Raw genomic sequence first — 14,516 nt, forward strand, 5'->3', positions numbered from 1 at the left:
TCAATAAAAAGGCAAATGACGCTGATACAAAAGTCACCATCTGCTGCGCTCTGATTCTATTTCTATCTTCTGCAAAATGTAGCACGTTAGGGGGATTTACTTTCTGAGAAGAAATGACCAGCGGAAACCGTAATGCTGTAATATCTCGTACATTTATATATCACCAGTAGTATGAGGCGTACAGGTAGTGTATACTGGACCTTTTCTGGAAACAATTCCCTGTTCATCTAACGGGGCTCTTGTTTCGTGAAATGAAACAGTATTGTACGTTTCTGATTTCTTTGTAAGAGATGGAATTTTTTTTCCAATTTTTTATTTTCATTCGTATTTTTTTTTATATCAACTGCATGAATAAAACAAATATGAATATTCGTGCTCATTTCGTTATGCACATTTCGTTATAAAATTTACTACTTCCCATATTCAAGTTTGCTTCAAAACGTTCGCAACGGTTTTGGCACGTCATATCCTCTTACATTCTCGTTCGATCCGCAAGTTGGTTTGTATGCAATAAATATCAAAAGTAAAATACATATCTACTACCGAAAATGCTTAGAACTCGACTTACAATGTCAAAAGTTAATTTAATTAAAGAGAAAATAAATAAAAATATATATATAAATAAATAAATATATAAATAAATAAATGTATGAATGAATAAATTAACACCAAGATTTTTGGCCAATCAGTTTCAGATACTATGTAGCGATATACCGCGATATTCAGTCTGCACCAGTCATGTCGTCAGGGATAGTCAATATTATTCCAGTTTCCGTGTCTGAATCTTGTTTGATCTTCACCACTAGTTATAACAGTAGTCAAGCTCCTTCTCATAGACCAACACCAATTGAGAAGATAACGTGGAATCTTGGTACACTCATCGCGAACAGCTGCTGTCAAATTGCCCGATGGTTTGTGACTTAATTTATATTGAGGTTGACCGTTATAGTCTCAAACGTGTTCATAAAATTGGGTTGATATCCGGCGTACATGGTGGCCAGGGAAAATATTTATATTATTACGCTGTAGCAGATAACGACTGCTGTGTGCGACGTGTTGTCTTGCATAAGTATGCTGCAGTGAAAGTCTTAGTCTGAATTTCCGGCTCCTGTAACTACGCAGAATAGTAAGGAGGAAACAAGATTATGTAAGTCCCTGACGTTAATGGATCAATAGTGACAAAGGTGTGTGTGTGTGTATTTGCGTTTATCTATACTCGCTACCGGTTGCCCATATGAGCAAGTCCTCGGGAAGAGTATTAGTCATTTTATTTTTGGATGATAGTGCAATTACAGATACAGAAAGATGCCCCAATTCTAGAAGCTTCTCCTGGTTCTTTAGCCTGCCAAGTGTTTAAGCACCCATACCCGGGACCTCGATTTAAAGTCTCATCCGAAAGACTGATTAGTAAGTTTAGTTGGCCAGCCCGGGAATCGAACCCACAATGTCGAGATTACAAGTCTCGCGCTCTAACTGATTGAGCTATGCGGGCTGGCTTAATGACCAAGGATCTAATGCTTGGTTAATATATCGTCTAGCTTGGAGATATCCCTGGCAAGGCACAACTAAAACTGATTTAAATCAATGGTTGATTGCTCCCCACACACGTATACTGCCTCCACCGTAACGGTCACTGTATATTGATAATGCTGAAATCATAAAAAGAGGCGTACAGTTAATTAAACTATTCAAAAGAGGCGTATAGTTTAACTATTCCTTATAATTATATAAAATTTAAAGGCTGCATGGTTTGTTTCGTAGAAATTCGAGGAGGGTGGGGTGTGGATTGCCAATGCACCGTAACTATTTGCTGTTTTTATCTGTTTAATTGTTCTTACTATCTACGCCACTGAATGCTTCCTTATTGACTTGAAAATTACGTGCAAATATTTTATCGACGTGATTTAGGAATATATTTATAAGAGATGTGACGAAACTGAATACAATAAAGGCTCATCGATTTTCGGATACTGGTTAGGTTATTTTACATCACGTTAATTTTTACAAATAGAACGAAACCAAATAGGCCTGTCTAACGAAAAATAAAGAAAAAGAAAAACAGAAGAACGCGTTTTCCCGTGGTCATCCTAGCTGGTCGACCAATAAGTTTACCCTGAAAACTCACTCATTCGACATACCATAAATCAACAATTATAATTTCAAGTAGACAGAAAGCTACGTTCTCTTTCTTGATTGTTTCTACTTCCAATAAGTCGTAATCAAAATACCAAAAATTCACGAATCTCTCTATAGAATAGAAATATGTGTAATTTCACTTTCAATTGTTTTTTTTATTATTGATTTTGTTTATTTGAAAACAAACAAAAGAAAACAAACGAATTTAATTTTTCTGTTAATTATCCTGTAACACATTTTTATGGTTTTATATCATAAATATAATTATTGCTCAAATGAAGATTTTAAGATATTAAGTTTGAAACAACAAGCTGTGTTTAAATATATAAACCTGAATGTACAGGATTATGGGTACTACCCTATTGATGAGGGCAAAACAATCAGAATTTCAACACTTCAAGCATTACTATTTCCGACACTGAGTCACTCACAACTAACATATATAATCTATCTCGATACTGTTTCTTTTGATAAGAGAAACTGCTTAGATGTTAATAAGAGTTTTTTTTTACATTTTGCTCAATATTAGATATAGAATAAGAGCTATTATTATTTATTTATTTGTTATTTTATTTTGCTCAATATTTGATATAGAGCTTTTCTAATCTTGTCTAAGTTGTTTATTTAAAACATAACTCAATTAAACATAAAAGCGTTAATTATATGTAGAATTGTTCATATTTCCCGCCATTTTTACAGACACGAAGCTATTCACTGCTTGCTCAATTATCCGAAACGTTGCGATTTATGTGCGTCATACGTGGACGCTGAAAAGGTAAAAATAGACTCAAAAATTGATTTATCAAGGCATGATGCATGGATATTATGTTTTAACACAAGTCTTTTCATATAATATAACATAAAATAACAAATATTTAATCGCGGATGGGCTTACGACGTTAGACAAGTTAAACCATGACAGTTGATGTGTTTACATTTTAAAAGTGGTAGTGAATAGTTTCGTAGTCACAAAGTGGGAGGAATTTCTAAATCAGTGACTTCGATAGATTCTCTTGTCTGACAGCAATTTATCATAAAACTAGATTTTACTATACGGTAACGGTTTATAAAAAAGAATATAAATAATGTATTCTGCGCAATATTTTTTTTCTAGATCAACCTTACATTCATTATTTTAATAACAGTTGCTAATTTAGAAAATTGCTATATATAATCTATATCAGACATTTATGTGGAACTTCTATAAAAAAGATCAATTTTAGGATTAAAATGTGTTAAAAATAGGAGAAAATAAATAGCCTCTGTAGGTATTCAAACAAAAGGGCGATGTACCCAAATAATTAAGGCATATAACCATATTATATATTCTATGATTTCATGATTCTAATTTCTTTTTTCAAAATAAGCTATTCTAAAGAAGCGTCCATATTTAGTTTTTAACCATCTCGTTTTTTTTTCTGAATTTTACTTGAATGTTGTAAGTGTGGTATGAAAGTTGCATCGTAGAAGGGTAAAAGTGTGTTGGAGGGGGGAGGATTTAAAACAGAGAAAACAGTAATAGATCTATTTCAAATTCTCGTTATTTACTCTTATAGTATATTAAATGGATAACAAAGACTGTTTTTAGAAAAGAGGGATACGGCCCGAAACTTAGCTTTAAAACGATGATCATGGTGCCTCTGTTTGCGTAGTGTCTTTGCGTAGTTTGTAGGGAAATATTTTGTTCATTCTACATGTTCTAACAATCAACTCTTTCATTTGTTCTAGTTTCAGGTAGCTGTTTGTTAGTGAACCTAATCATGCGTCAGCTGAAAGGAAAACCCGCTAAAGAAACCAAGAAAGATAAAAGGGAGAGAAGAAGGGATAATATTGAAAATAAAAACAATGTGACAAGAGTTGTCCTTCCAGTTTGTGGTGCATTGATAGCAGCTTTAGTTGCCTTTGTGCTTTATAGCACGAATTTCAAAATATGAAGCATTATTTTGTTGACATTTGTTTTACTAGTATTTGAGAAAAACGTCATGGAACATTGTGTTTTATTATGTTCTTACTGTTACAAATTATGTGGAAAAAAACAAATGTTTTTGCGGAAAATTCAACGAAAATTTTTACTTGACCAGTTTTACATAATTATCCGGAAGAGTAAACCGAGCAGGGAAACAGCTGGAATTATAGAACAGATCTAGAGCTATTTTCAAATGGATCTCTTAAATAACTGAAGAGCTATTTTTTAAAAAACTTTTCCACCATTGATGTTTGGACATTACAGGACTTTAAATTTTATTACATGTAATGATGTACAAATGTATATACATTCATTCATATATATTGTTCACATTTGGTTTAACTAAGCTGAAAACTATCACCCATTATCATTTCCTATTTTAAAATGCTTTTTGATGTATTTTCTTTCCTGATGTTTTGTTTTTAAATGTGATGTTACATCCATGAATGGATGGATAAAGATAGTACAGTTTTAGATTACATGAGATACATTTGTAAAGCTTGTGTTCAAGAATTTCACCTACATTTCAGTTACATTTCAGCACAAACATGTAAATTATTTTGGATCATTCTTACCCTGGTCGTTATTCATTCTTCCCTATATGTACTTATCATGTCGTTAAGCAATAATGTATTATACTACATGTATTATCTTGTGCCTTACTATGTAACATTTGATTTTGTAAATTAAAGTAACATGTATTGAACTAAATATATTTTCTGTTTTATTCACTTTTAAGATGTTACATGACTTGTATTTATGCTAAAACACATTTTGTGTAATTTCGATTGCGAAACAAGTTCTTGAAGGAAAACAAATCACATCTGAATCCGGGTACTTGAATAGATCTGTAATGGTTCCATCTGAGGAAACATGCTGATATCCCGAGTAGGACTCGAACCCATGAATCCTTGTTTGAGAGACAGACACTTAAACCACTAGTCAACCGCTTCGATCATAATGTATGTTAACTCTGTCTTGATTAAAAAGTACTTTAATCATTGTTACGCTCGACTGTGAAGATTTAATGAAACGCCCTCGAAACTAACCAGTAAGTGTGCACATTATAGTAACGCTATAGTTAAAATATATGTAATCACGGCCCTCTGAAATACTAAATAAAAAGGTTTTAATCTATGACGTTTGAAAATATTTATTATTTTTATATAAATTTCTATTTTGTGTACTATTACGTTGTTGGTAAATTCAAATAATAGTTTTGTAAAACGATACCGTTTTTAGAAATCTATATATACATGAAAGTGTTAAACGATTAAATAAACATTGGTTTGAACTGGCCAATTCTCGTATTGATTTTGTATTGAGATCGTATTGTTGTTGTGTCGAAATTGTATTGAGATTATATTGAGATGGAATTGAGATTGTATTTAGTTTGTATTGAAATTGTATTGAGGTGGTATTAAGTTTATATTGAGGTCGTAATGAAATTGTATTGAGATCGTATTTAGTTTGTATTGAGATCGTATTTAGTTTGTATTGAGATCGTAATGAAATTGTATTGAGATCGTATTTAGTTTGTATTGAGATGGTAATGAAATTGTATTGAGATCGTATTTAGTTTGTATTGAGAGCGTAATGAAATTGTATTGAGATCGTATTTAGTTTGTATTGAGATCGTAATGAAATTGTATTGAGATCGTATTTAGTTTGTATTGAGATCGTAATCAAATTGTATTGAGATCGTATTTAGTTTGTATTGAGATCGTAATGAAATTGTATTGAGATCGTATTTAGTTTGTATTGAGATCGTAATGAAATTGTATTGAGATCGTATTTAGTTTGTATTGAGAGCGTAATGAAATTGTATTGAGATCGTATTTAGTTTGTATTGAGAGCGTAATAAAATTGTATTGAGATCGTATTTAGTTTGTATTGAGATCGTAATGAAATTGTATTGAGATCGTATTTAGTTTGTATTGAGATCGTAATGAAATTGTATTGAGATCGTATTTAGTTTGTATTGTGATCGTAATGAAATTGTATTGAGATCGTATTTAGTTTGTATTGAGATGGTAATGAAATTGTATTGAGATCGTATTTAGTTTGTATTGAGAGCGTAATGAAATTGTATTGAGATCGTATTTAGTTTGTATTGAGATCGTAATGAAATTGTATTGAGATCGTATTTAGTTTGTATTGAGATCGTTAACACGTTATTGATTGAGCAATGATTTTTAAAATTTTAAATAGTAAAATAAAGCGTTTTACGACACTGATTAGAGACTGTTAATTAAGATAAGCATATTTATCTATATTCACATTTATGAATAAAGTTATGAATATTTCATGAATCATTTTCAAAGGGCATTGCCTTACAGCTTATTACAAATGCTCATGATTTTTTTTACTTGAATTGTTTTATCTCTTTTGTTATTTCCCACCGTTCCCTTTTATGAGTGTTCCCTTTTATGAGCGTCTTAAATAATTGTATTTTTATTGTTGTTTTTTTAAGTATTTGAAACATGTTTGATTTTAAACGTTGTATTTTTTGTTCGTTCATACATGGCTTTCTTTTTTGTGTGTTTGTGCAAAGTTGCACGAAGGAACTCTTATAAAAGTCACGCGTGTTCTCACGGGATTCTGTATGTCTTTACCATTCATCAAATGTAAAAAAAAAGAGTCAATTTAATATATTGTAATAAATAGTGCATACAATAAAAACCCAGGTAGTTAAGAATACCCATTCGTACTCGTAACGTATACACTATAGTTCAGCGAAATCAGTACCCGTTGGGTTCCGACAATGAGTATAGTAGAAATACACAAATATATGTCAGTATGTAATTTCAAAACAATTTTAATCTAGATTTAATGTATTTAATTTCCTGATAAATTTTGTTTGACAAATTACACTTTTTTTGTTCCTTCCTTCTCAGTTTTGTAGTGCACACTTAAACAGACAAACAGACAAAGTCAAAACCGAAATTGCAATTTTCAATTCGATACAATTTTTTTCTTACTCTTGAGGGAGTGCCTTGTTTTCAAATTTCAAAATTTTGAAAAATGAAAATAATTTTAGTTAGTTTTAACTATTTTTTATGTTACAATCATTTCTGACGAATGAAATATTTGGATTTTACTACTGTCTCGTGCAATAAAGTGCTTTTTTCCGTGAACATTTCGTATAGGAAGTGAAACTATATGCACTTGTAACTAAACGAGCCAATGCATATAATTTAAGCATTATATTGTTTCATTCATAATCACTTTAACTTTACTAGGTGACTTGAAAGCTATCAATCTTTTATGTTTTGTTTTGCTTAATATGAACAGGAAACGATGATACTCTATGCATCATTTGAAATGTTTATGAAAAGATTTCAGTAATTGATGAATAAAATACGGAAATTCACTTCCGGAAACTATGATTTTAGCCAAAATGTTGTAACCCATTAACCGAATTGATAAAAGTACTATTGTTTCTCTTTTGTTTGTGTCATTCAATCGTAAGAGGTAATTTCCATTTCATAAGTGCGTATATTTTTGAAAATTTAATACATTTGTTAAAGTCGCGCACGTGATGTGATGTGATCACGTGCGAGGAATTTTATTCTAAAAATAGTAAATCTTGTTAAGTACAAGTGGGTAATAACATATGCTATGACAATTAACACAAATAACACATATAAAATTTCACTAAGTCTTGTATTTATATGCATATTAAATTATTTATAATATTTGAATTTTTTCTTAACAACTGAAGAATTTTGATAAAGCGAAACATGAATTATAAACTGTTTTCGTTTTTGAATGTTTTAACCTTAATTTACAGAATGATCGTTTGTCTGTATTTATATTTTTTAATATAGTTTAAGAAAACAAAATAAATGAAACTGAATTTGTTGTTTTTCTACTTATTACTTTCTTTCTTTCTATTTTAGAGACTTTGCCTTCTTGACTAATTCTTAACTGCCAGTTTATTGGCCTGGTTTTATAGCCGATTTCTACACAATTTGTTCTCATCTAGGCAGTCGAACAACCTAGCCGGCTTTCCTGGGTAACTTACCAGTAATATCCAGTTTCTTCGCAGGTGACTAAACTCGCACGATTTCTGCATCAGGGACAAGAGACAAATGATCAGTATGCCCAATTTTAGAATGCATTTGTCAATGAGAAATATCGCCTTGCCGACAATCGAACCAATGACCCTGTTTTAAAAGTTTGATGCTGTCCCTAATGAGCTAAGCGGATTGACTTAATGCTCTAACCACCAACGATTCTTATGTTGAGAGCAGGCAGGTACCTTAAGCATTAGACGTGGGATTTATTTATATAGTAAATGGAAATGAACATACACAAAGCGGAGGTAGGGTGTTTAGAGAACTGGCTATATAGTATATAAAACGCCTCTGTAAATTAGAAATCAAACTAAGATTTGATAGTCCTAGTTAAAACAAAAAACACAACGACAAAAAAAAAACACACAAAACAAAAACAAAACACGACATATTGGAACAACTCAACCATACCCTCGTCAGATATCCGCCCATTTGAGTTTGGGTTTTGAAAAACGTTATCATATACTTAGTTTATACATGTACTAATTTTTTTTAGCTCAGTAGTGCTATACAGTGATATGAACTTATAGAAACACCCTCGTATCCGTTCCTCGAACAAGTACTAACCAGTACTAAGACATGAATACAAGTTTCTTGCTCACGAAAACATCGTCTTGCACCTGACAGGGTTTGAACCTACGCGCCTAGCAATCCCTAAAATACTAGTCCTGCGCGTTAACCAGTCGACCACGCCGCCACTCAAGCATTGGGGGAAAACTATTGTAATTGATGTAAAAATAACAAAAACAGTATGACCAGTCAAAGGGAAATAAATGCAAAGTTCATTACAAAAATAGTCTGTATTGGTTACTTTTCTTTAGAATCTACATTTTTATTACAAAAGAAAAATGTTGAGATGAGGTTATTCTAAGAAACAGTGACTAGTTACTTTTAAGTCTCTGGTTATAAAGCCTGTAGCTTTCTTTTATTGTAGTTAGGTTTAATGATAATTAAAACCCTCTAGAAAATTCGTCGCCTAACTCTAAAAGTGTCCTATGTCCATTTTTGCAAAATTTGAGATAAATGAACCATTCTTTTTACCTTACATTGCTCTATGTTCAAGGTTATGGTGACCTAGAAACGGAGTTACCGAGTATGAACTTTGCTCTATGTCCACATTTCGCATGATTGTTTTATCCTTATAGTAGGGTATGTACGTTACTTAGGACAATTTAATAGTGAAACCTGAAATAAGCCAATCAAAACACGAACTGATGGTCAGGTGACCTTGGTCGTTTTCGCAATGATAGTGCGCTAAGTCAAAACTTCCGGTAGAGAATTTTCTTGCCAATATTTTTTGTAATGCCATTGATTGTGTTTCCAAGCAAGATAAAGTAATAATATGTGAGTATATTAAACTAAAATCTCTGTACGTGTAACTGCAATTTGCTTTTTTAATGTCGAATGCACTGTAATCTCAGAATTTTAAGAAGTTTTGCAAAACCTAGTAAATATAATTCGGATAAACAATATTTCGGATACATAAATAAGTAAATTAAAGTTTACCTTTTCATTTTTATCGTGAGCTATGCTAAAATCACTGATATTATAATCTACTTAAATTTAAATATCATTATAGGTTAAACCTCGTGTTGTTGCCCGACGGCGTCCTCATACACATTTTGGGCTTTATCGGCATTCAAGATCTGTTGACGAAAGTGAACAAAGTTTGTAGAAAATTTAACGACTTGATAAGCAATTGTCAAGACTTTGTTGTGATTTTGAGATTGATTATCCTATTGTGTCACTGCTCTCTGGACAAAGTTGAATATAATGTTATATGGAATGAACAAGTCGCTGGACGAGGATCTAATGAACTTGCTAATACTGTAACTGTTATTTTAGAAAACGCTTTAAAGGCTCATCCTCATGTTAAGAAAATAACGTTGTGGTCTCAAAGTTGTGTACCACAAAACCGGAACAGCATGATGACCACTGCTTTATAACTATTTCAACAAAATTATCTTGAAGTGGTTGAAATTGTTCAGAAATTTTGTACTCCTGGACATTCCAGTATTCAGGAAATTGATAACATTCACTCACATACAGAGAAAAAGCTGAAAGTTTCAGAAATTTACAGTCCTCTAAGTCTAATTAGAAAACTTAAGCAAGTCCGTCCGGATAAAACCGTAATCATACAACTAAAAATGACGTGATTTTTGACTATCGAGCGGTTGCAGAGAAATTCACATTTAACTCTGTCCCATTTACAAGAGTTAAAGCATTGAAATATGTGAACGGATTGCCGTTTCAAGTGTTTTTTAAAGAGTCATTTGATGTCCAGTACACAGAGGCGACAATTCTAAGGACAACAAGGTTATCTTGTAAAGCAGACCTACTTCCTTTGCCTAAAATTCTAAAATGTGGAAAGGGTTTGTCTGATGACAAGAAAAAAGATATAGAAACCATGCTACGATTTATACCGACAGAGGATCGCATGTTCATGAAAAGTCTGTGCAAAATATAAACCTTTATAAGTGCAAGTGCTATAGTATTACGCAAACAGACATCATAGGAATTTGATCATGGTATTATTCTATAACACAATTTATCAAATACTCATCTACATCTACAGGTGATTAATTTTATGTTTGAGAAATTTACAAAATTCAATGTTATGATGAGACATTGGAATATATTTTCTTTTTTGATGTTGTGGTTTTTGATGTTGCATCATGTTATTGTTGCATTTATATTTAAAACTGCAAGTCACATGAATAGCTGATTTACGTTTAATATTAATGACTACTACATGGCAGATTTGATGAAGTACCTTGGCAACAGGTTTTCATACATTGTTAAAGAAAGTAAATAACATTTTAATAATGTTAACCTTAGTCCATTGAAAAAATGTTAGATAATAGAAACTCAAATCTTTCATGAATTTGTTTCACGGTATGACGAGACGCTATTTTATGTTTTTGTTTAATACAGACATTTTGCATAAATGTCAGTTGTATAATTATGTTAATACATACAGTTTGAGATTTTGCAAAGTAACATGCTGTACATGCAAATATAAAGACAGTTTTATACCTTTTATATGATGTATATCTATATTTGTCTATAATTAAGATATGTTTCTTTGTTACGCAACTTACGATCAGCATTTATTTTTAAGTTATCAATTTCTATTTGTCATGACAACAAATCATATTTATTAATATTACAAAAGTTATGATAAACAGTTATAAATTGTTTGACTTGTTAATTGTAACTAAATATCTGGGGACCAATATCATAAAGTCTTAACACTTTAGGTTTGATGCTTTTGATGTTTTTGGTTTTCTGAATTTATTTTCCCATAACTTATTAAGCAAGTTTTATACTATTATACAATGAAACATTCAGTCGCTCATTTGCGTTGAAAAATTATTGCGACGGCTTGTAATGATTTACAATAAAATCTAATTGCACATACGGACAAGCATAATAAGTGCATTTTAAATGTTAAAACAGCCTGTGTATTTAATAATTTCTACCATTAAAGTATCGTATCTCTGGCTCCTTCATTTAATTTTGGTATTACTTTGCTCTATCTCCAATGACGCACTTTTAGAGTGACTTTTTAAGAAATATTTTGACCTTTTGCTCTATCTCAAATTTATTTTTTTCATATTTACTCTCAGTCTTTCTCCAGAAAGAAAAATAAACGCCTTTTTTGCGCACTAAAATCCTAAATATAGATGTGTGAAAAATTTCAATTCAGTGGGGTCACGTGGAAAAAAATATTAAGATGCAAAATGTTAAGAGTCGTTTTTCTCAAAATAGCATTTTGGCAGTTAGGACATTTTAAGAGTAAGCCGACGAATTGTCTATTTTTATAACATCTTCAAGGAAACAGACGCGGCTTATACATGGAAGTAATATGTTTGAGTTGGTGATCAGAACTTTTCTTACCTTTATCTTGTCTAAGATAAGGTGATGTATAACACCGCAAATCACGTGTTTTACAAAACGTTCATATAGCGCCATTTTGCGTTGCATATTATTCACCTTTATGGAAGTATTTTAGCGTGCGTGGTTCTGCCACATAACGTTCGTTTTTACTAAATTAAACGGTCTGCATAATTTTATACAATATATCAAACTTGCAGACATTACAAAATGAATAACAATTTCACAGCAAAATATTTTTTTCTCTATATAACTAACTGGTCAGCATTTTCCCTACATATCTAACTGGTCAGCAGATTGAATAACAAGTTCACGGCAAAATATATTTTTCTCTATACATGTATATCTAACCGGTCCACATTTAATAACATATTTGGACTGTTTATTGTATTTTGTCATACTATTAGACAAATTACGTTCAAGTTTAAATAAAAAATATTTTCGAATGACCGGTCAAAAATCGGATACCTTTGGGCTATGTCAATCTGGGACCAAATCAATGCTTCAACATAAAAAGCTTACATCCATTTTCAAAAGAGATGTTTTGTTTTTAGTAACGTATATCGCTCATGTCTTGTGACAAAATTAAAACAAGTATGGTGATTACCCTACAGTCATAACTTTACACTAAATCTACTAACACTCCTATCACTGCTTAATTATTACAAACTTACACTGTACAACTACCAATACTGCCACCACAAACCATAGCATTGATAACTTTTCCATCTTGAAAAAAATATTTAAAAAAATGATCATCATGAAAGTTTATTTAAAGGCATTTGCCATAAAGATATATTGATAACTGCATCATAGAAATTGTTTAAACTTGAATGAGCTTAGATCAAAAGCAAAATATATGACAACTGTTTACAACACTGCACCTTTACACTGCTGGAACCAAAATGAATTTACCAATACAGAGATACTTGTAAGTCGGGCTGCACATCCGTGCAGACTGAACCGACCCAGTACTTACGTGTATATAGCTGACGAACTCTTGATATTCCCAGATTTATCGACAGTTAAAAATGGAATATTGAGGAGCGTTTTTTGCAGATTAAACTAACCTTGCAAATATGTAAAGTTTATCAGTTCAGATGTGTCGATCTGTTGTTTCTTGCAGCCCATCACAGTAGGATAAGTCGAATATGGAAAATTAAATGCGAACCTTTGCTAAAATGCCTCCAGGTTAATATTCGCAAACAGAGGGTGAAATATATCTTCAATATTTAATACATATCAAACGTTTTTGAAACGTTTATCTCCCGCAAAAATAACATAATTTTATTATATACATAGAACGAAACATAGAAAAAACTGTAAACACAAAATTTTCCAAGAAATTAAATATGATCTTTTTAAAATTTCATAGCGAACATAAGAGGACGAAAACTGATTCCCGCTTAATTTGCGTAACTATTGTTGTATATAAATATGTAGTTTCCTTGTCAATATCAATAAGGAAATGGCAATTTTTTAAAGTCTGCCCTTTAAAAAAAGGGCGGACAACTCTTTGTCCCTTTCTCATAAGAGGAGAGGAATCCTGTGATGCGAGTATGTGGTCGCACGGTCACTTTTTATCCAATATGTCCTCGATGCGTGTATGTGGTCGCGCGATCGGAAAATCTCTCAAATTGCAAAAAAGGAGTTTTAAAAGCTTAATAACTTTAAGGTTTTTTTTACTCTTAACAGTTGGGACATAAAAATCCTTAATAGAGCTTTGTCACTCCCAGTTACAACTAATAAAGCATTTTTTTTACTCATAATTAGGAAATACTTTGTAACCCTTAACTTATTGTCCCAATTATTTTTTAGACGTTTAAACTTTACACCAACACAGTAAGGGCATGTAGGGGACGTTCTACATTCCCATGCTTGGACAAGAACCTGAGTAGAACCACCGACGTTCCGTAGGCTAGCTGGAAAGCTTCATCACATGAAAGAATCTTAAATCCATGGCGGGATTCGAGAACACGGCAATTAGGGGCAAGTAATTGGACACTTGCAAAACTATACAAAGAAATATGCTTAAAAGATCAGTACTATACTTTAATCAGTGTTATCAGTTATGTTGATAGTATCATGTTTGAAAACAAACCATGAAATAATTATTTGTGGATGTAAATAATAACATATTCTGGAAAAGAAAATATAAGCAATTCATCATAATCATAATTATCATATTAAATCATTTGAAACAGTTTTGTTCAATAATTTTTGTTAGAATAGCCAAATGATTGTTCCATCATTATTTAAGATATTTCTCTCGGAAATGTGCCCATTTAGATCGATTTTCTTTAAAAAAAAAAAAGGCATTTTTCATCGTGAGTCGGCAGACAGACCGGTCCATTACTTTATGTCAACATTAACTCGATATTTTGTAATTTTATACCACTAACTGACTTAATTTTAATAGTGTGTGACATTTAACGGCA

The 14,516-nt window shown here is 31.7% G+C and overlaps 1 long non-coding RNA gene across 1 annotated transcript; it reads left to right on the forward strand.

The window, feature by feature from the left end:
* The first annotated feature begins 2,829 nt into the window (after positions 1 to 2,829).
* Positions 2,830 to 4,629, forward strand: LOC132716438 (uncharacterized). The gene is made up of 2 exons (XR_009623805.1): positions 2,830 to 2,911; positions 3,865 to 4,629. It is a non-coding gene; the product is annotated as an uncharacterized LOC132716438 (long non-coding RNA).
* The last annotated feature ends 9,887 nt before the right edge of the window (positions 4,630 to 14,516 follow it).

The sequence above is a fragment of the Ruditapes philippinarum genome, unplaced genomic scaffold (assembly GCF_026571515.1).
Source record: "Ruditapes philippinarum isolate M1 unplaced genomic scaffold, ASM2657151v2 ctg4624_1_1_1_1, whole genome shotgun sequence".
NCBI lineage: Eukaryota > Metazoa > Mollusca > Bivalvia > Venerida > Veneridae > Ruditapes > Ruditapes philippinarum.